The 24,240-nt window shown below is 41.4% G+C and overlaps 1 protein-coding gene across 3 annotated transcripts in view; it reads right to left on the bottom strand.

Annotated features, from left to right (window-relative positions):
- ZDHHC2 (zinc finger DHHC-type palmitoyltransferase 2) overlaps positions 1–24,240 on the bottom strand; it is a 62,975-nt gene that overhangs the window by 38,312 nt on the left and 423 nt on the right. The window contains exon 1 of one of the 3 annotated variants that reach the window (XM_067022494.1): positions 14,374–14,491. The exons of the other annotated variants lie outside the window; for them this stretch is intronic. The gene's annotated coding sequence lies outside the window, so the exon portion shown is untranslated. Of the gene's footprint in view, positions 1–14,373; positions 14,492–24,240 lie in introns of those variants that run through there. 3 annotated transcript variants of the gene reach the window in all.

Raw genomic sequence — 24,240 nt, forward strand, 5'->3', positions numbered from 1 at the left:
GCCTGCTAGCATACATCCCCAGAAGTGAAGACAATACCTCACTACACAAAGGAGACAGAGACGACCAAGTAGTTCATGATCCTCTAAAAAACTTAAGCTTGAAGAAGACACTGGCTTCAACTTGGCTTCAAGCAACTTTAAAAGAAGATAGAAAGGTTTTATACCTTTATAGGGTTTTTCCCTCCTAATTTTGGCTCTTCCGTAGTATTTTACTTTTTAGTAGTTCAGTTTGTCAAAGTGAAGAAGAATCTTACCAAGCACAACCAAACTACAGAGCAAAGGCTCTGGATGAAGACCGGCAAAGCTCCATCCTATTTCTGCCACTTGCTGGTTTACACAGTGATTCTACATGTTCCATCACGGAGTGAGGGTAGTAATAACAACAGCAGTATCATCAGAGCTGTTGTGGAACTAAAAGGGGTAATACATGTAATGTACCTAACATAGCACCTGGCACACAGTAAGCCCCCCAAATATACAAGCAATTATAATACATGATATTTAATTTTGCAAACACTAACTGTAATAGATAACATATAGGAAAGGGGACTACAAATGAAGAAAAATTACAAAGAGACAAGTAGTATTTGTACAGACCTTTGAAAGACATCAATGCAAAATTCTGACTAAAAAGAGACTTTACGAAGTGAAAAATAAAAGGTGAAAAATAATTTAGATCTCCATATCTTGCCTTTTTATATAGATGTGTCATTCCAGAAACGTGATAAACAAAAATGGTGGTACCCATCCTTACACAGGGTAATGATGAGACATAAAAACCTCATTCCTCATGTGGCAGTCAGTCCATGTGAGAACTTCACTAAAAGTGAGAAGATCTATTTTGGATGTGACACAATCTGTTCAGCTTAATGAATAAGAACAATGATTTTTTTTTTAAAGGCCTAAATCTTATATTCATTCCAAAAAAGTTAGATGCAATTTACTCTTGAGAATAAGAGCACTGCTGTTATTACACTAAAATATTTACCCTTCATATATATGGTGACCATCTAAATACATACAATAGTAACATCATGGGTCACGATTTTAATTTTCATTTCAAAAACTTAACTGCCTAATTTTATCTTGGATTAGCCTAATTTCTTTCCAGTTCCATAGCCTACAATGATAATATGCTGCTTGAGAGATCTCTAACTTTCAATCTACCTGCAGGACTTAACACTCCTCCCAGATTGAGTGCAGTACAACTAGGCAACAAGAACTCTGCCTTGTTGAAAGACTGGAAAGAACTGAAGTACTTTCTTGGCACTGGTGGTCTACTGGAAGAGAGAAAGTGGGAATGATACATTATTACCAGTGTTTGCAAGAATGTTCCATTTGCCAAGAGCAAAATGAAGGCCTTTAAGAATTACATCTTGGAATCTGGAACTGTCAATAAAACTGCAAGACTGGTAGGTCGGGCGGCCAGCTGTGTTTTCTGGCCACCCTTTTTGCTAACCCTCCTCCTCCCTCATTAATCATTCCTCTAAGAAACAGAGCGGGGCATTAGAAAAAAGGCTGATTGGTCAGCCATTAGTTTAGAATTGATGCACAATACTTTTGTTGTAGTATTGATCTTTCAGAAACTCTTGTGTAAAAATAAAACAGGTAAAACCAAAGCTGAAGAGTCAGACTGTCAACCAAAGTAGTAACCCCTAATATACAAAAGGATGAAAAACTGCTTCTATTCCAAACCTGACTTGAGTAAACATCCTTAAAAATGCATAAAAAAAAAATTAAAGGAATACCTCACTTATCTCTTCCACATGAATTATCAAGCAGTCATTTAATCCAGGGGTCAGTAAACTACAGTCCTCAGTCCAAATATAGCCAGCCACCTGCTTCTGTAAATAAAGTTTTTTGGAACAGAGACACACACATTCATTTACACGGCTATTTTATGCTACTATGGAGAGTTGGGTAGTTGTGACAGGAGGAGTATGGCCTGCAGAGCCTAGAATATTTACTATCTGGCCTTCTATAGACAATGCTTTTCAACCCCTGTATAAATATGGTTCTCCAGAGAAACAGAACCAATAGGGTGTGTGTGTGTGTGTGTGTGTGTGTGTGTGTGTGTGTGTGTGTGTGTGTGTGTGTGTGTGTGTAGAGAGAGAGGGAGGCTGGAGGAGGGAAGGAGAGAGAAAGAGAAGAGAGTAGAGAATGAATGAGTATGAATTTTAAGGGTTGGCTCACAGGTTGGCTCACAGCCGGCAAGTCCAAAATCTACAGAACAGTCTGGCAAGCTGGAGAGCCAGGGAAGGGTTAATGTTGCATTCTTGGGTCTGAAGGCAGACTACAGGCAGAGATGCTTCCTCTTCAGGAGACCTCAGTCTTTGCTCTTAAGGCCTTCAACTGATCGGATGAGGCCCACCTACATTATGAAAGGTAACCTGCTTTACTCACTCACAGTCTACTGACTTAAATGTTAATCACATCTAAAAAATGCCTTCAAAGCAACAGCTAGACTGGTGTTTAACCAAACAACTGGCCACCACAGCCTAGCCTAGTTGACACACAAAATTAATCATCACACCTTGCATCTAGAATCTAATTTTATTCTAGAAATAGTTTACTAAGAAAACATGTGTTGATCCTGTGTAAGTTCTGAAGCCAAGTTCGTTATTTACTGTAAATTAATAAATTGGAATTATAGCTAGCAAAGTAACTACATAAACTAACTTTATGTATCTGCTAGAGGAAAAACAATAATGAAATTCTTTGTCATATTCTAAAAACTTGACTGCAAATAATCCTATTCAAATTAACTTTATATATACACCCATATGATTCCCTAAGGATGCTATCCAACCTTATATTCTAAAGAGCTCTAAAAATATTAGAGCCGATTTAGTCTAGATTGATTTAAATTCAATCTTGATTAAAAGCAAAGGTTCATCTCAAAGATTCTTCCAGTTCTATATTTTACCAACTGATATTTTAAAATTTTGCTTTGGTGATCATACAGTTGAGAGTCTGCTGTCAAAAATGTTATCTATTGATAAGTAGCAGCCTACCACTGTCAGTCAGTAACTTGAATCTAGTTCAACTTTTAGTCCTAAGTACATCCAAAATCCAAAACTTCAGATACTAAAACAAGCCTTCATAGTAGGTTAAAAAAAAGTACTTTCCCCCTTAAATTAGCAAAGAACAGTTACATAATTTTTTCCAGAACAATCTGCTTTTGGGGTGTTTTCATCACAAATGTATACTGCTGTGATTTTTTATTTCTTTTCTTAATCTGAATTTTCTTTTTCTTGCCTTCAAATTCAAACTCTGTTCTGGAAGAATAAGTTACTTTTATTGCATAAACACAGTACCTTCTCTGTATAAATCCACTAGGGCAGTCGGACACAGATATGTCTCAGCCCCATATATTCAGTCTGATAATGAAGAACACCAAAAGTAAAGAATCGGTTCTAATGAATGAATCTGAAGGATAACTTTATAGCCAAGCTCTCTTTTTTCTACTTATCTTTAACTCATTTATTGAAAAACAGTCACTGACTCTACCACAGTTACATCACTGAGGATAAAATGGTAAATGAGACTCCAAAGCTCAAAAAGCTTAGAGTTCACGGGGCCATTTTACTTAGAAGTTGAAACTAACGGAAAAAACAAGGACATTAAAACGGTAAAACATTTTCAATTAAGAAACAGAAGCCCCTCAGATTCAGAAAATTAAGATGAAAATAGGAATAGTGCTACAAATATACTTTAATATCTCCTGTCCTAACATCTCTCCTTTGACCTCGAGTCTCTAGCTGCCACCCCATTTTTCTGGCCCTTTCACAGGAAAACTTATTTTAACAATCATCCAAACGCACTGCCTCTACCCTCTAATTCCTTTTTCTAATTAATTAATTAATTTATTTATTTATTTTTGGCTGCGTTAGGTCTTCATTGCTGTGTGCCGGCTTTCTCTAGTTGCAGCGAGCAGGGGCTACTCTTCGTTGCAGTGTGCGGGCTTCTCGTGGCGGTGGCTTCTCTTGTTGCAGAGCACAGGCTGTAGGAGCACGGGCTTCAGTAGCTGTGGCTCGCGGGCTCAGTAGGTGTGGCTCTCGGGCTCTAGAGCGCAGGCTCAGTAGTTGTGGTGCAGGGGCTTAGTGGCTCTGCAGCATGTGGGATCTTCCCAGACCAGGGCTCGAACCCGTGTCCCCTGCATTGGCAGGTGGATTCTTAACCAGTGCACCACCAGGGAAGTCCCTACCCCCTAATTTCTTGTTACTTCCTAGACCACCACCAAGTGGTTCTGCACCCCCAACATTTCACTGCTATCAGTCCTGTCAGGGTCACCAATACCCTCCCTAATTCTTGGTACTCAAGTTACTCTAACAGAATTAACTACTGTCTTTGAAATGCTGTGTTGAACTGACAGTGAATTCTTTGGTAAAACCGGCCAGTGAAAACGCCTTGAAGCAGAATCCTTTGTCCTTTCAGCTACTTTCCAAGAAGCACTAGTTCACTTTTAATGTATTAGAGATCAAAATTTGGGCAGTAGGAGAAATACATCAAATGATTCCCATGAATACTGGCGACACTGCTGCTAGACCATTTTAACAAGAGAAGCCTCCGCAATGAGAAGCCCGCGCACCGCAACGAAGAGTAGACCCCCGCTTGCTGAAACTAGAGGAAACCAGCGCTCAGCAACAAAGACCCAATGCAGCCAAGAATAAACAAATAAAATAAGTAAATTTTTAAATAAGGAAATAAATAAAAATTAAAACTTGGGGTAAAAGTCATTCTACAAATAGAACTGGTGGGTTTGTAGGAACTGTTTTGTCAAGGACAGGAAAGCATTTTCAGACTAGAAACAAAGAATAAGGGTAAGGCTTCACATTCACCTGGACCCGAAAACACATGGCTTCCAATGTGGGTTCTCACGGTTACATAAAAGCCAGACCTCACAATCCCAACCACAAACACATGCCAGGCAGTCTACATTCCTTGTCAGATCCCCATACGGTTCCTTAAACACTCATTTTGCAATAAGAAAACCATGGTCTCCTTTAAAATGTCAATTGATGTCAGCTCACTAAAAACATTTCCATGGGGCTTCCATGGCGCAGTGGTTGAGGGTCCGCCTGCCGATGCAGGGGACACGGGTTCGTGCCCCGGTCCGGGAAGATCCCACGTGCCGCGGAGCGGCTGGGCCCGTGAGCCATGGCCGCTGAGCCTGCGCGTCCGGAGCCTGTGCTCCGCAACGGGAGAGACCACAGCATTGAGAGGCCCGCGTACCGCAAAAAAACACAAACAAACAAACACAAACAAACAAAAACCCTTCCGTGGCTTTGCACTGTGTTTATGCTGAAGTCCAGTCTCCTTACTCAGGCCTCAGCGCGCCAAGGCACTCTGCCCCCCCCCCCCCACCTCTCCAAGGTCACTTCTCACTGCTCATTCTCTTGTTCGCTCAGCTGCAAACAGGCTGACCTTCCAGAACACACTAAACTTTAGTGTCTTCACCCTCTTCACCTGCTGCCACTCCTGGCTCCCTCCGCATCATCCTTCAGCTTGCAAGTTACAGGTCAGTTTCTCATAGAGGGCCTCCTGTCCAGTGCCCAGCTACAATCCTTACCACCACACACAGTTTCTTTCTTAGCACAGACTGTAATTGTTTTTATTTGTTTCTTTTCCATGTCCTTCACTGAGGTTTGCATCCTGGCTCTGCCCAGTTTGATGTTTTATCTCTGACAAATTACTTATTCTCTCCTCAGTCTTACCTCAATATTTATCTCATTGGGTTGTTTTAAGAATAAACTAGGTAATGTCAGTAAAAACACCTCGAATAGAAGCTGGCCTATATGAGGAGCTCAATAAATGTTAGTTGAATACGGAGCATAAATAAATCACAAAACAGTGAAACCTTAAGAGGAGGAGTCCCCCAAGGTTTAGTGTTAACAGTTTTATAAACAACCTGGAGAAAGAAGCACACCATGCATTGTTAGCTTGCTGTACTGCTACAATTATCTGGAGAGTAAAATGCCAAGTTGATGGAAATAAATTGCTGGAAGAACTTTTGAGTGTGAATAAGCGGAGAAATGCAGGTGAAATACCATGTGGACAAATTAACATAATGAGAAAACACTAAACCAGTGAATTTTAAAACTACATTTTCTTTCCCTACTCCTTCCAGAACTTTCCTCTCAACTCCACCCCCATCCCCACCCCACCAAGGCCTGTCCAGGTTCTGACAGGGTCAGGCATGCATCAGCATCTCAGTATAAGGAGTGGAGGAAACTGTGCAATTTGGGGAGAAGTAGGATTTCCCAGGTGGTCTGATGCATCCCCCCTGCCTCTACCCCAGGATTTATATCTAACAAGCTATACTGATCTAAACTAGATGTTTTGTGTGCTAGAAATTATCAAACAACCATGGAAAAATGGTCAAGGAGACCTTCTCCTGAAGAATGGCATAAGGCAACATCATAGAAAAAAAAAAAATGAACGGCAGTAAACCAGTCAATATAAACCAAGACACAGGAAGAACAGGAACTTTAAGAACAGGTTATGATGTCCATTGACAGAGGAATGGATAAAGAAGATGTGGTACATATATACAATGGAATATTATGCAGCCATATAAAAGAATGAAATAATGCATTTGCAGCAGTATGGATGAACTGAGAGATTATCACACTAAGTGAAGTAAGTCAGACAGAGAAAGACCAGTATCATATGATATTGCTCATGTGTGGAATCTAAAAAAACGATACAAATGAACTTATTTACAAAACAGAGTCACAGATGTAGAAAACAAATTTATGGTTACCAGGGGAGAAAGTGGGGGGAGGGATAAATTGGGAGATTGGGATTGACATATACACACTACTATATATAAAATAGATAACTGGTAAGGACCTACTGTATAGCACAGGGAACTCTAGTCAATATTCTATAATGGCCTATATGAGAGAAGAATCTAAAAAAAGAATGGATATATGTATATGCAAAACTGATTCACTTTGCTGTACACCTGAAACTAACACAACACTGTAAATCAACTATACTTTAATAAAAAGTTTTTTTTTTAAAAAAGAACAGGTTATGATCCAAAAGGTTATGCAAGTCGTATGTTATCTGGGTGGTCAGGCCTCCATATCAGCCATCAAAAGCCTTTCTAATGCTTAACATACCTGAAACAATATTACAAAACTGTGAATTAACAATATTATAAAAATTAGCTACTCTGTGTCAGGGGAGCCTTTTTGAGTTCTCCCTTCCACCAGCGTAGACAAGAGGCGGCCCTCATTCTCCTCCCCTACCTGCTGGGCTATGAGAGCAGACGTTCCTCCTACCCCAAGTCTTCAGTGATGGCTCCTGTATTAGTCGGTCTGGGAAAGTACCACAGACTTCCGTGGCTTCTTTATCAGACAGCTATTTCCTCACAGTTCTGGAGGATACAAGTCTGAGATCAAGGTGCCGGCAGCACTGGTTTCTTCCGAGGCCTCTCTCTTTGGCCCGTGGATGACCATCTTCTCCCCATATCTTCTTCACATAGTTTTCTCTCTGCATATCTTTAGCACCAAATTTCCTCTTCTTACAAGCACATCAGTCATACTGGATTAGGGTCCACCCTAATGACCTCATTTTAACTTAATTACCTCTTTAAAGGCCTTATCTCCAAATTCGGAAGTCCTGCAGGTTAAGACTTCAACCTACGAACTTGGGGGAAGACACAATTCAGCCCGAAACACTCTGAAATAAGCAGGCAGCTCGAGCAGGCTGAAGGCTGGGTCGGGCTGACAGGGCATCACTCGGCTGGCGGGGGGTGTCAGGTGACAAGGGGCAAGAATGAACTAAAGGAGGGCAGCGTTTTGTTCAATGTCTGCTCTATGCCAGGAATTGTGCTAATTTTTTTCAAATGTTTATCTCATTTAAACCTTACAACAATCTGTAACGAAGGTATTGTTCTCATAATTTTTAAAGTTGGGAAAACAGTCTCCCAAAAGTAAAATGACTTTCCTAATGTCATTCAGTCATAACCTGTGCTGCTAGGATCTACATATTAGGTCTGTGTGACTGCAAAACTCTTTCAAGGATTCCACCTGCCCCCCCCCCCCCCGGATGTGTGACATCTGGCGCCCCCGACGGCATATCCCTTCCAGGCTTCTTTGTCCTGGGCCGCTGTTCCTTCTCTGGTTGCTCCCGCACAGTGGCCCCTCTGTGTTTAACACCTGGGCCGCTACCTGTGACTTGTGATGAGGGATGCTCTGGAGATCAAGGTTTAAGACGTCCTCTTTTTGTCACCCTTCCTCCACCAACCAACTGAAACATTACCGGGAAACAGGGCATTTTACAAACTTTGGGCACAAAAAAATTCAAATATTTGGTGATATTTCAGTGCTGAGAGCTTGGCTTTCCTGAGTTCTCAACTCAAGAGCTGGGGAAGGAAGAGAGCTGCGGGTTCGGAGGATAAGAGTGAAATGGTGATGCAGGGAAGAAGATTAGGAGGGGACACTGGGGCTTCCTGACCCGGCTTCTCAGTAGCAGAGGGAAAGATCATTCCTGAGGTCAGCACAGCCCAGGTACACTCCCCAACGGGAAGACCCCTCACTTGTAGAAACTGGCAATGGAGAGTGACGGGACATACATCTGTCCCGGAAAGGGAATTTGTAATTCCTACCGTTAACAAAAAATTTTCCAAGTTAGAAGTTCTCTCTCTCTCCAGATTTCTTAAGCAATTTGACCAAGTCATTGTTCTCAATACCTAAGAAGCTCTACTCTGCAAAAACATTTGGTGTAAACTCTGACTTTCCCAACTGAAGGCTGGGAACACACCGGATGTTTGTACTTAATCATTAGGGATGTGTGGGTCTTCTGATTTATCAGTTTTGGAAGGGGAATGAAGATTCTGTCTCACTATTATGGCCCTGAAAGAACTCACTGCCACTTTCCTCTCGGCGAAGAGAAAGACAATTGCTGACTCACTGAGTGTACTGAGCAGTACCGTTAAACAAGGGACCGACCTCAGGGCCGGCCCCCGGCTTAGTGTCCTCACTTCACAGCTTACTCAGTGGAATCCGATAATCGCTCTGTCTCAGTTAAACTAGAGGAGCGTCCCAGTGTCAGCAAGTTGTACCGAGTTCAAGGCAGCTGAGTTTCCTTACCCTGTTAGACAGAACTGTACGGGTCCCCCCTCTTCCACAAACGGCTACAGCTCAACTCAAGTTCCAGCAATGCCTGCGTCTTTGCAACCCCAGTCCCCTTGCTTTCCAATTCCACACGCCCTCCTTTGGCTCGGCCCCGAGAGGCTTGCCCGACTCCTCTGAATCAGGCAGGCTGGCGCGAACAATACACCTTCAGCAAAGTTCGACCCGGTTCCCACATAACGCTTGTCTACTACTGGGGGAAGGTCAAGCAGAGACTTTAAATCCTGAAAACACCCCCCTCATCAGTCAGAACCCAAATTTTAGAACTGGAAGGGCCTTAATGATTACTTTGCTCAGTGTAACTACTCATCTTTCTTATATATATGTATGTATTTATTTATTCACAGTAAGCAAAAATCCCACTTGTATTTTGGTTATTTCAGCATTTAAAAATACACATATAAGATCAGAAGGAAACAATTTTTGTAGTGTATTTTTTTTGCTTTTTTTTTTTTTGTGGTACGCGGGCCTCTCACTGTTGTGGCCTCTCCCGTTGCGGAGCACAGGCTCCGGACGCGCAGGCTCAGCGGCCACGGCTCACGGGCCCAGCCGCTCCGCGGCATGTGGGATCCTCTCGGACCGGGGCTCGAACCCGCGTCCCCTGCATCGGCAGGCGGAGTCTCAACCACTGCGCCACCAGGGAAGCCCTGTAGTGTATTTTTTAATGTTATTAGATCAATCACTTATTACCTGGTGTACTCAGAAACAGAGGACAATACTGAGAGAATTTTTTTTTCACTACCAAACATTAGCTTTCTGATTTATTAAGTAGAAGAATCAGTGCTTCTTGTGTGCTTCTCCATGGAAACAGATAACGTTCTAAAACTATCTCCCAGGGTTAGCAGCTGCATGTTGAGTACCAAATGACCAGGGCACTTATAACAGAGCACATATAGCATATCTAAAAATTAAACCAATACTTCTAGGTTCACGTAAATTACCTGACACTTCTATAGTGCTCCAGGGAAAGAAACGAACGGTACAAAGCTATAATTCCAACCTTCGTGTTTCTGATGCTCATCAGAATAGAATTTCCAGTGGCACACTTGAAGGGATGAATTAAAAGATTTAAAACAACATTAGCACCAGCAATAATTACTGCAGTAGAGCACGGAGTCGCAATATCTATTAAAACATGCAAAGGTATTAAACTATTCACTGACTCACCCTTCTGTACTGGGTACTTTCTTTTATAACAGTATTTTCTTTTATAACTTCACTGTCATATATTCATGAAGTAAACTTCTCACACACACAATCTTTCTTTGATCTCAGCTTGAATTACAGTATGCCTTGTTCCTCTTACTTGCAGCAAATCATACCCTTACTTTATACTGTATTTACCAACAGCACGAGCACAGCCCGCCGAACAGTAATTGCAGTGATAGTACCTATATTCAGTTGCAGCTAAAGCAAATTTGACATAGTTGTAAACTGGCAGGTCACAGATGAAAGACGGGCCCTACTACTGCTTAAGGCACAGTATAAGAGCACGATAGTATAGAAGTACCACCTAATTATAACTAGATGTATTCATTAATGGAAACAGGAAGTTCTACACAATTGTGTACAGAACTAAGACAGTCATCAATAATACTTGGACTGAGTCTCTTTCTCTGCTCAATGTGTGAGTTGCATCTCATGTTTCCTACTTGTATCTCTCCACCAATTAATGTAGATTTTTGTTTTCTGTTCCTGAAACCATTGTCACTTACTCTAGATCTGCAGGCAAAACAAAAACCCTGGTATTCATTCACGAATCGTGTTCACTCCCTGTGCTGTATATAAGGACCTAGCTCATGATTAACACCGTGGAATACTGACGCATCCACAGACACAGGTATGTTTCCTCGACTTCTCCCCACCAGCTCATGTTTACCCAGTACATGTACCATTTAAACTCATAACATGTTGCTCTTTAAAAAGATAAAATTTCTACCGGTTATCATTAGTGCTCTGGTTACCCAAAAATTGTTGTTGAATTTTAGACCACGTAGAGTAGGCCAGCAGCTCTCAACACTTCTGCCTTGGCCGTACCTGATGGCCGGTGTTCTCATGAGGGACACAGTCCCTAGGAATGAAGAAAGCTACTGCAAAACGGCAGTTACGGCAAAATGGAGTTACTCACAATTCCCTGACCACCAGCTTTCCTGCTGCACCGTGAAAGGGCGAGGTAGTTAAAAACTACTCTGGTGACATTGATATGGACCTCACAGACACTTCCAGAGACCTTCAAGTTTAGATATGTTTACAAGGGTATATACAGGCTTCTCTGGAATCACACTTCCATCAAAATCACCTGCTCCAAGAAAACAGCATGTCAGGCCTCAAAAATTAAACACAAAATTACCACATAATCCTACAATTCCACTTCTGGGTATATACCCAAAGAACTGAAATCAGAGACTGGAACATGTATTTGCAGACAAATGTTCACAGCTGCACTATACACAATAGCCAAAAGGTGGAAACAACCAAAATGTTCACCAACAAATGAACAGATGAACAAAATGTGGTATATAATACAATGGAATATTACAGATCATTAGGAATGAAATCCTGACACATGCTACACCATGGATAAACCTTAAAGACACATGCTTAAGGGAAATAAACAGACACAAAAAGACAAATACATGGTCCCACATATATGAGGTACCTAGAATAGTCAGGGTCACAGAAACAGAAAGTAGAATGGTGGGTGCCAGGGGCTGGGGGAAACGGAGAATGGGGAATTATTGCTTAATGGATGCAGAGTGTCGTCTGGGGAAGATTAAAAATGGCTGGAGATGGACGGTGGTGCCGGTTGCGCAGCAGTGGGAATGTACTCAAGGCCACCGAACCGCACACCCAAGATGCAGTCAAAATGGCAAATGTGCACGGCCGCAAAATTTTATGTTACGTATATTTTACCACAGTAAAAACATTTAAAAATCACCTGCTCCAGAGACTATTCTCAAACCACAAATTAAACTAATAATATTCACCTGTAGCTAAAGTTTTCTTTCTCATCTCTGGTTATTTCTACAATGAAGGATTTTTGTTGTTTGATCTTTTCAAGAAAGTAAGCTCCGAAGTGGTAAGTAAAGAAAAACAAAGCTTTGTTGAGATGCAGATGTCTAGCTAGGCATTTCCACTGAAGTGGTTCATTCATGAGGCTTCCCAGATTCTCAGTGTCCGAGAGTCAGAAGAACACCTAGGCAAAATTACAAATTCCACACCTCCTCGGCCTTTTTCAGTGAATGAATGCAAAATCCAAAGACTTCGAGGGTCTTGGGTATTTTTGGATATTAACTGCATACATGTATCCATCTCAGATTGACAGCTTCAAATTAAAGTTAAATTATGTACAGCATACTCTATTTAAGAAGGCTGGGGCAAGGAAGGGGGAATTGAATATTTTAGCAAGTCTTTCTTTTTTTTAAATCTAAAATGGGTAAAAATTTTATTATTATAAGGGGAGATTTTAGTTAGCTGAAAACTTTTTAAATGGAATATAGCATCTCTGGGCAATGCTGGCTAAGTCTGAGTGCTTCCTGCAAATGCATTTCACTCATTTTTTTAGTGATTATTTCATATTTATATATTAGAGCAAATATTTTGCATATTCTAAATTGTTCTTAATCTTTTAACTTTTCAAATGGGTTATAAAATTAATGTTGTCATCTAAATCCTTATTATAGATTATTACATTTCAATATTCAGAAAGAAAAAAAAGAGGCAGTTGATTATTGTATTTGTGTTTTAGTTCACTAGGGCTGCCATAATAAAGTACCACAGACTGGGTGCCTTAAACAACAGAAATTTATCTTCTCACGATTCTGGAGGCCAGAAATCTAAGATCAAGATTTAGCAGGTTTGGTTTCTTCTGAGGCCTCTCGCCTTGGCTGACTTCTCCTTGTGTCTTCACATGGTCTTCCCTCTATATGTGTGTGTCCAAATTTCTTCCTATCACATGGTATTATGACTCATTCTAATGACCTAATTTTAATTTAATTACCTGTTTAAAGGCTCTGTCTCCAAATACAGTCATGTTCTGAGGTACTGGGGGTTAGGACTTCAACGAAATGGGGGGGGAGGGTACAACTTGGCCCATAATAATTTGAAACCATAAAAATACTACTAACTCATTTATGAACATCTGAGTGATCAAATAATAAAAAGCTAAGCAGGTAATTCTCTCACAAAGGATTCATGTTCTTTGAAGCTTGAAATGTCTACTGTTATCACAAAAGGCTCAATTAAACAAGTTCAGTGGGCATCCATTCATTTAAGAAAAGTATGTCTTGAATGCTACTCTGTGTCAGGCATCAGGGCTACAACTGCAACCAGACATGGTTACTGCTCTCATGAAATTTTCTACAGGCAATCTTCAGATAATAAGAAAGTTAAGCTTGTCTAATAGAATAAGGTCTTTTATTTATTAATTTATTGATTTTTTTTTTTTTTTTTTTTGCGGTACGCGGGCCTCTCACTGTTGTGGCCTCTTCTGTTGAGGAGCACAGGCTCTGGACGCGCAGGCCCAGCGGCCATGGCTCACGGGCCCAGCCGCTCCGCGGCATGTGGGATCCTCCCGGACCGGGGCACGAACCCGTGCCCCCCGCATCGGCAGGCGGACTCTCAACCACTGCGCCACCAGGGAAGCCCATAGAATAAGGTCTTTTAAATCAGGACTGAAAGAATCCAGATATCCCAGCGACTCACACACTGGTATATGTGTTTCATTTTGGTAAAACTTTTAAAATTAAATTCGGGGGTCTTCAGAGCATAGTCAGTAATAAATTAAAACAAGAGTTCAATCTCACCTTGTTAAATTCTCAGTCCGCATTTCACTTGCCATATGAGCACATCTGTCAACATCGACTGCTCCCTCCTCCTCCCCAGGCTTCAGGACCCCACACTCTCTTAGTTTTCCTGCACTTCACCAGTCGTCCCTTCTCAGTCTGCTTTGCTGGTTCCTACTCATCTCCTCAAGTCTCAGTGTTGGTCATCTCTGGTCCTCGTCTCTGCTCAATTTACGTTCACTCTCATGTTGGGACAGATGTATCCGATGTTAAGTCTTTAAATTGGTTTAAACGCTGAGGACACCCAAATTTACTCCTCCCGTCCAGACTCTCTTCCCAATGCCAAGCTCATCTACGCAGCTGCTCACTCAGCATCTCTGTTTCCATGTCCACGCACCACTGCTGACCTACGGTCACCCCATCCCCACCCAGCTCCGCTCTACCTGCATCTTGTGCATCTCAGCTCATCTCCATTCGTCCAGGTGTTCAGGCCAAAACACTGGAATCGACTGGCTCCTTCCTTTCTTTCACAACTCACAAATGTCTGTCAGGAAATCCTGTTGTCTCTAAAAATAAATGCAGAAGCTGGCAACCTCTCTCCCTTCCCACGGTCTGACAGATCATCATTTCTCACCTGGATGGATGAGGTAGACAGCTCGGAGTACTCAGCAGCCAGGATGATCTTTTTTTTTTTTTTTTTTTTTTGGTACGCGGACCTCTCACTGTTGTGGCCCCTCCCACCGCGGAGCACAGGCTCCGGACGCGCAGGCTCAGCGGCCATGGCTCACGGGCCCAGCCGCTCCGCGGCACGTGGGATCTTCCCGGACCGGGGCACGAACCCGCGTCCCCTGCATCGGCAGGAGGACTCCCAACCACGGCGCCACCAGGGAAGCCCCAGGATGATCTTTTTAAACGTAAGTCACAGCACGTCAGTGTGCTACTCAGCACTCTGCCATGGATCCCCGTTTCGCTCCAAATCAAGCCAAAATCCTCACAATGGCCTATGAGGCCCCATAATCTGTACCTTTTCTGCACCTCTCTGACCTTGGTCACCTCCGTCCCTTCCCCCTGCTCACACTCCTCCAGCCAAAATGGCCTTGTTCCTCCTCTAACACGCTCACACACTCCTGCCTCGGGGCCTCCATACTGACGGTTCCCTCTGCCTGAGCTGCGTTTCTTCCCGGTGCAAGCATGGTTCAATCCCTCAGCATCTTTGAGTCACCGCTTAAAGTCCTTGACCATCCCACCACACGCGCGCGCGCGCACACACACACACACACACACACACACACACACACAGACGCATGGATAAAAAGATGTGGTCTATATATACAATGGAATATAGCTTGGCCATAAAAAAGAATGAAATCTTGCCATTTGCAGAAACATGGACGGACCTAGAGTGCACTGTGCTAAGTGAAACAAATCAGACAGAGAAAGACAAATACGATGCGATTTCACTTATATGTAGTATCCAAAAAACAAAACAAATGAACAACTAAACAGTCCCAGACACAGAGAACTCACAGGTGGCTGCCAGAGGGGAGGCTGGTGGGGGGAGGAGAGAAATAGGGGGGGGAGATTAAGAGGTACACACTTCCAGTTGCAAAATAAATGAGTCACAAGTATGCAAAGTCCAGTGTGGGGAATCTAGTCAGTAATTATGTAATATCTTTGAATGGTGACAGATGACAACTAGACTTATTATGGTGATCTAAAAACTAAAAAAGGAAAACTTCCACTGGCATTCCCAATCATTTTTGCTCCGCTTTTTTGCTTTTTTGTCATGCTTAGGACCCTCTAACACATTAGATAAGCTACTGTGTCTCTTACTTGTTCTTCCTATCCTCCAACTAGAATGTAAACTCTAAGAGCCGTTAACAAATATTTTTGAATGAATGAATAAACGAGGGAGGTACTCAGTAAATCATGGATGGTTTGAAATGCATTCAGTTCTTGGATTTTAGAATTGCTTTGCGAAAATGCAAGTCTGTGGGGGCCTACACACGAATCACTGCTCTCCACCCCCTCCAACCGACATACAGCTCTCAGTTCTGCATATCTTAGTTTTCAGTATGTCCTAGTCCTGGAATAAGCTGCATTTCATTAAAAATATGCTATAATTAAAACCTTGATTAAGTCCAGCTGATCTCTGCCCTGCATCCCTTCACATTAATGGGCCTCCCTGGAGGTGTCCTGTATAATCACTAGTCACAGTTAAGCACATAAATCCCTTACTGCCTTTCCTCCTCCAACATGTCACATGGAGTTGGCCACAAGTAAAAAACCTGACCACAAATTAGTCCCTGCAATTCAGAACAGGCTTGGGACTTACAGTTTGAGGCTCCTAACACTGAAATCTTTTTCTCAGTCGGTAAATGGTACCAGGTGTCTCTCATTAGGGCTCAGCATCAGCTGTTTTGGAGCAGGCTGTTTTTCCCACTATCATATTCCCAATGTGAATTATAGGGACATTACAGAGACTGTACTTTAAGTTGCACCATCTCTCACATCCCTACCAATTTGGTGAAAAGCCACACTTCAGATTCAGCCACCTACTACCCCTCCTGCGATGACCTTTGGGCCCCCAGAACCATCAGGGACACAGTCTAGTCTGGGTTTCCAGTCACCTCATGCTAAACATCCTCATTCAAATACAGTGAAAATCCATTTTTTACATAATGCGATAAACAGAGTCAGAAATTTAATTTTATCTATAAATACAAGAAAATAGATAAGCATTACAAAGCATTCTGGTCTGCCAAATTTCACCGAGTTATAATCAAATAAATCTATAAAGTTCTTGTAAATACATGAACTGCTTTTTACAAGGACTGTACCTATTATAAGATGACCATGAAGATAAACAAATTACCTTGAAACTACTGTACTCTTTGGATATTTGGTTTTAAAGGATGTAGAGAAAAAGGTTTTTTGATTCTTGCTTGGTGTTTACTTTACTGAGGAACTGACCTGGACCATTCTGTTCCTTTAGGGTGGCGACGCTAGTGAATAAATCCAAAGAGGTCAAAATACTTTTCAGTATAGCAGGAAAGCTTAATTGACACTCCGTATGAGGAGAAGTCTCAGGATACCATGGAGAAATACTGGCAAAGAAATAAAGCTCAGTCATCTGTAAAAGCACTTCTGTTTCATTTGCATTTAAAAATGTAATCAACAACATATCTAAAATGAACTACCATCAAGTATGCATTTTAGAGTGCAGAGAAGCGCTAAGATGATAACTGCAGCAAATAGTTTTGCTCCAGTGTCTCCCAAATAAAAATGGATTTTTAACATTTCTGGCACAAATATTTATAATTGAATTTAAAAGTCATAGATGAAAAGTCAAATTAGGAAAAATGCTACACAAACGTTTCAAATGTGATTTAATTTTGAAAGGAAAAATTTCAGGCAATCATAGCTGGTTATTTTATTGCTAACATATGCGCTTTTTTTTTTTTTTTTTTTTTGCGGTACTCGGGCCTCTCACTGCTGTGGCCTCTCCCGTTGCAGAACGCAGGCTCCCGATGCGCAGGCTCAGCGGCCATGGCTCACGGGCCCAGCCGCTCCGCGGCATTCCTGGACCAGGGAACGAACCTGTGTCCGCTGCATAGGCAGGCGGACTCTCAACCACTGCGCCACCAGGGAAGCCCTAACATATGCTTCTTAAGAAATCAGGTCATCTACCTCCTCCCAGCTGCCCTCACCCCGCCCCCTGCCCTGCAAATTCCACCCTTTTCTATTCTCAGCATTTGACTGAGATAACAATTAAGATTACATAAAATTACCCTTAAAAGAATTAGAGAAAAATATTTCAACAATGTTTAATGGACTACTGAAGAAATTAATTCAATTATGTTATGTTTTTATTATTAATTCTCTGTTATATATCTACATGGTAATATAAAATCGTAAGCTTCCACATACTATTAAGACTATCTTTCTAACCACTCTTGGTAAAACTGTTTGCCCAACGCAGAACATTAAGAATCTATGGCAAATCTATCATTCTGCAAGTAAGATGAGACAGTATTTCTCCAGTCATGACAATGTTGGAGTCTCAGGGGACCCACGAACTCACCACTTCCTAGAGGAAAGAAGGCTGAGAGATGTGATACAACAGTCAGAATGCATGAAATCATCAGTATAAATTACAACATGTAAGTCCTGGTTCCATTTTTCTGAGAAGATAAGCCACACATTTTCCGTCAAGATGAAAAAGAAAAACAAATGAAACAAACAAAGACCACTGAGAGTCTTCTCATTGAGAACTCTTCATGTATACTAATCTCTGGAACATCTATCTGTCTTTTTGGTTTGTTTGGTTTTTGTCCTCCTGGCACTTCTTCTTACCATGGAGGCCAACGAGATCACACACCTGCTCTTGCTAAACAAAGCCTGTTGCCTGGGACGTGGGCACAACAGCTCAGCCGGCTGACGCTCCCAGAGCCATCTTTATGGAGTCACAGGGAGCGGGGGTGGCCCCGGGGCTTGGCATGGCTAGCCACTAGGGCAGCAGCTCCTTCCAGCGGCATGACATCAGCTCTGCTTCACCCACCTCCTCTTGGCTTCTGCTCATTTGCTAAGCTAGGTTAGGGTCTCCAGTCTGCCTATGGATTCAATGAGCTGTGTTCAGGAAGTTCTCACATTTACTTACCAAGTCACAGGCCCTAAGCTGAGAGCAGAGTAAAAGTTGCCCAAGCATTAGGTAAGAAATGAGGCAACTGAAGCAACCACGTAGTACATAACTGAGGCAAAAATTACTGGTCATAACCTTGCTCTGAGATATTTATATGTGGTAGACGGACAATATGATCCGACAGTCATTACTAGTGAGGTGCTCTCCACCAGCTCTCCGTGCCTGCCGTATGGATCATTCTGATTTAACACTGGTACAGCAGCCAAATCACCGGCTCCCAGGAGTGGGGTGTTTCATTTTCCATCTCTCCTTCCTGCCCCTGTGCCAGGGGAGCCGCATTTTTAAAGTTACCAACCCTTCTCCTCATGCGCAAGCTGGAGGGAAGGCTTCAGTTTTGTTGTTTTGTTTTTCCAGAGGCAATTTTCCCCCTTAGCTGTGAGGAAAAGATGTCTATTCAGTTCTCCTCTAAATCATCTCTATGGGGAAAAAGTGCCTGGCACATAACAAAGGTTCAATAAACGCTTTTGAATGAACCCAGCTCAAACCCCTCTGAAGCTGAAACCATCCCTTCAGCTTCTGCTTAATTACTGGAAACACGTGAGCAAGTATTTAATTTGATGGCATGGACACGGCATTCTCAGTAAGCATTTGAAAGTAAACTTTTTTTCTGCACAACACACTTTAAATTGAGTTTTGACTTCTAGACCCTCTTCTCTTACCTATTTACATTATACAATTGTTTCATAAAAATCAAAGACGTTAATTCATTCGACTTTTAGTGAGCGCCTCTGCATGCTAAGTACCACAGTAACGGCATTAACTAAGTCATCTCTAATAGGATTGAATAGCAAACAGTAATGCTGCACTGTCCAATATATAAATTAAAAAGAGTTTTCTGACACTAAATGGAACCAAGAAAGCATTAAGCAGTCTTTTTTCCTCCTTTCCCACTGACCATTTATATTAAAGTCAAATGGTACATAGGTCAAGAATTTGGAGTATATCACATTTTATACATTTGAATTTTAGATTTGAAGAAATGTTGAGTTCTTATCCCTCTAGTTAGACAATTAAAAATCTTTCAAGTATTTGATGACATCAAGAAAAGTTAAAGAACTAATATATTTTAAATCAACTGTCAACAAGAAATAATTTCTAAGTATTTAGGCATTAAACATTTAGCATGTGTACATCTTCTATGGATGTGCTTTCTGTGTCATTTTAAACTATTTTAATAATTATAGATGGTAACACTTGTATTCTCAAGATCATTTGTGAGGAGTTTTTTCTAAAAAAGTTTTAATGTCCTGCATAATTTTTAAAAATGATAGCTTACCAATAACAAAAACACAGTTCTTTCTCTGTGGGGCTCAAATTCATTTCATGATGGAAAACAACTTAGAGCCCCATTCAGTCTCCATCCTTGAACGTGCAATGGCCTTGAATTAATGGTAGATCATAACAGAATCCACGCATGAGCTTTTATATGTTTTACCCTTAAAGATATCCTTAAAAGAAGGAAAACATAATTTTCTATCTCCTAAACTGATCCCTAAGTATGTAGACTAATTTTTTAAATTCCTGAACATCTTCAATAATCACTGTGGAATATAAGAGGTTGCAATCATTTCTGAGAGGTGTTTATTGATAATAAAGACTGCAAAACCATGAGTAAAACCCCAATATTCTAATGGTCTAACTTCTAACATACTCCAGGGTCAGCAATCTATTGCCCAAGGACCATCTGGCCTGCTATTTTTATAAATAAGTTTTACTGGAACACAGTCACACCCATTGGTTAAATTATCTAAAGCTGCTTTTGTTTTACAACAGTAGTGTTCAGTGGTTGTAACTATCTGGCCCAAACTATAAACCCTTCGAAAATTCTGAAATCATTATATAAAGGCCATTTCCCTTACTTTCAGAGCTGTGTTAACTCTTATTAAACACAACAATAAAGTTTAATGAACTCGCTAAAGGACTTCATTGGGCTAGAGAGATTCAGTGAGGGGTTTGCAAGGAAAGGGAGACATTTTAACATTTGTACCACAGAAGCTGAAGTCACATTTGTTAATTTGGAAAAAGGACATAGAACTGGTAGCAACTCTTGGACATTTAATGTCTGCACCTACAAATGCCAGAGAGAGATGGCCTAAATGATCTTTAAGCTTTGCAATCTTCATGATTCTCTGAAATGACTTCAGTAAATCCATAAGCAAACTCAGAACCACATGAGCACACAACTTAATAATAAATGTTTCGTGACAGCTGCGTAAGGGGAAGGCAGGGAAGGAATACATTTTAGAAAAGTGGAAAGCAAAATTATTAAACAAGGGTATGTGGAGCTTTCTGGTACTATTCTTGAAACTCTTCTGCAACTTTGAAATTATTATCAAATTAAAAGGTATAAAAATAGTTAAAACAATTTTAAATGTTAGCACTTAAAAGGGAAAACTTCAGTTACCATATTCAACAAAGTTAACACAATGACTGCCACAGTGGATCTGGAAAACACATAAGCCACGCTTAGTATGTTCCCTGAACCAAGCACGCCTGCAGATTACCGTCATTTCCTCTATTCTGCATTCTAATTACACCACCTTACAAATCTTACCCTTTGAAATTATCTTACTTTATGGAAAATGAGCTACCTAGGAATTAAAGGGATCAAAAGACAGATAAGACACAAAAGAAGCTGGAGTGGAGAGAGTAGCAGGAGAAGGAGGGACTAGAAGAGACCAGTTAACCAATTAACTAGATAAACATGCTCTGAAATGATCACAAATAGCAGCAGCTCTATTTTCTCTCTTCTGTGGCAGACTAGGAAGGAAACTAACCCCAAATACCTGACTCGCATACAATATATGTACATCCCATGTATTTTTTATGTACACATATTCCAAAAAGAGATATGAGTTTATTTTTTCTAAAATACAAACACTAAGCAAACATTATACTAAATGAAAAAGTGCCTAGAGAGCCACACACATCCACGTCGTTATATATAGAAACTAACTGTAATGAGAATCATTATCTCCAGTTTCCAAGGATACCAGGGTAAGCACTACTCCTAAATTGCAGTTAATTCAGCAAAGGGCACAAAGTAATTTACATTCAGGGTCATCTCTGCTGACAGCACATACAGAAGGAAGGCCAGGGTAAACCGCCCTGTTTTTCTCTTCTGTTTGTTACTCACTCTAATTCCCAACTCCCAACCCCCATCCTCTGGTCCCAACCCTGGCCAATGTTTTATGGGTAAAATTTGGAAAATCTGATGGTAAACAGCAACTTCCAAGAGAAACAGAATCCACAAAGGGCAGGGCCGTCAGAGATGCGAATAATGCTTGGGGGTAGGGAAGGCTGGCGTTCCTCTTTGCTTTGTTTGCGGAAAGGAGAGAAGCCTGGTCTTGTGTGCCTGCCACTTCCCAGTGCGTGTAAGGGAACGGTACAGTTAATTTCAACTTCCCACCCAGCCAAGGCTCTGCAAGCTTTTAGAGCTTACCCCTCCTAAACTGTCACAGCGTCTAGAATCGAATTCATTTTCGATTTTCTCCGTCTTCTTGACTCTAGGATCTAGACGTTTCATACGATTACTTACAATTTGTTTCTATAGCTTTAATATAAAAACTACTTTCTGACAACTTCAGAGAGATTGCCTGTGAATCATTTTGTTGCTGTTGTTTATTCAAGGCTATTTATTGATTGCTTTCAACATGACAGGCATTGTACCAGGCGAGGGAGGCAGTGACGAGAAATGATATGAGACTTCACTTTTGATCTCCAGGGAAAGTATCAAAAACAGGCCATGTCACTTAGGCAGTTTAAAATGAGGCATTCCCGTGGGATAGGGAGGGTGGGAGGGAGGGAGATGCAAGAGGGAAGAGATATGGGAACATATGTATATGTATAACTGATTCACTTTGTTGTAAAGGAAAAACTAACACACTATTGTAAAACACTTATACTCCAATAAAGATGTTTAAAAAAAAAAAAGAGGCATTCCCCTCTCAATCAAATTTTCACTTACTAAAATAGTGATGTGGATTTCATGGATACTTTAGATTTACCTTAAACTTACAGAAATTAAAATAAAAAATATATAAATAATATCCAGATAAAACAGCGGTTTTCCCTTTAGTTCCTCCCCCATCACCTGTCCACTCAATACAGTAAGACATACAATGTAGAACTCAGCTGGGGCAGAGGTAATTGTAAGGGAAGAAAAGCTCTCCCAGCCTTCATGTGTTTCTTCCTGATGGGCAAGAGACTGCATCAGGCCAAGCTTCTTAGCTTAATGTGATAATGTAGGCGAATAAATTGCCTGCTTTGATAACTGAGGCCTTCTGAGACTTTCCTCTTTTGCAGCAGTTACAGTAATTGAAAATGCTCACTGCTTCTAAGAGGAGAAGGAATGAAATACAACAAACGTTTCTAATAGTTATGTAACATGTCAGTATACCTCAATAAGGCAAGCTGTTTTAATATTAAGTTAATACAAAAAGTACATGTTTCTGAACATTTTTTCCTATACATTTTTGATAACTTGAATGCTACATACTCAGTTGCACTGTCTTGATGATTTCGGTACCCAATCCTTTTTTTTTTTTTTTAAAGCTACTTTTGTACTGAAATATTGTTTCTAAATTCAATAAACATAGTAATAATATCAAATTTAAAACTATGAAATGGGAAGTTAGTCTCAATTCTGTTAAAACTTATGTCAGTAATTATTTTGGTGTATTATTCTGACACCTATTATTTCTCACAAAGGGCCAACATTTTGAGGTAAGATGGCTTCAGAGAAGATTCTATGTCTGAATCTTGCAGCTTGCAAAACGCTTAAATTGAGAAGGTTCAACTAAACAGGCCACCATTTAACCTTTCTCCTGGCCTCACCGGAAGCTAGTGCTCCGGAGGGCGAAAACACAAAACACAAAAAGCCTTCACAAGTCACTGGCAGAAAGGCCATCCTCTGGTTTATCACCTTTTCTGATAACACAGATGAGCTTTCACAAAACCTCTAAGGTAGAAACCGGCTTACATTAAGGAACAGAACTGTATTCCCTAATCGTGCGTAATCAACTTTTTTTCTTCTCATCTTCAGCGCTGCAAATACCCCAATCCAACCGATTCTGGAGCCTAAAACTTGGACTGGAGCCACTTGGCTCTCTGGATGAAGAAACATCAGATGGTCGCCTTTCTTCCTTCTATTATTCTAACATCTAAATTACGGTCTTGGGTACTGCATATATCTTCGAAAACACTTTATAGTAACTGACCACCCACCCACCTCCACCTCCTCTTCACTAGCAAGTGTCCAATTGGCAAAGCTCAAAGATGATAAAGGCAGCAAAAACGCCCCTGCGGGCTGTCACAAATTTTAAAAAAGTGGATTAAGGACAACCAGAAACGGGCAGCTCTGACACGCGAAGCCACCGTGCCCCGCGCGGGTCTGGCGCAGCTCAGATAGATCCTGAGCCCAGCTTGGAGCCCTCCAGCCTCCAACGCAGCCTCCCCGGGCCTCACCCCTCGGCGGAGGCTGGGGCGGCGGACACCGCCGTTGTCCCGGGTGCCGTCCTGCCGAGGACGGGGGTGGCTGGGCTGCGCGAGCGTCGGGGTGGAGGTAACACAGTAACCGGAGAGTTGCGAGGGGAAGGCGACTGTAGCG

Source organism: Kogia breviceps, chromosome 20 (assembly GCF_026419965.1).
Source record: "Kogia breviceps isolate mKogBre1 chromosome 20, mKogBre1 haplotype 1, whole genome shotgun sequence".
Lineage (NCBI taxonomy): Eukaryota > Metazoa > Chordata > Mammalia > Artiodactyla > Physeteridae > Kogia > Kogia breviceps.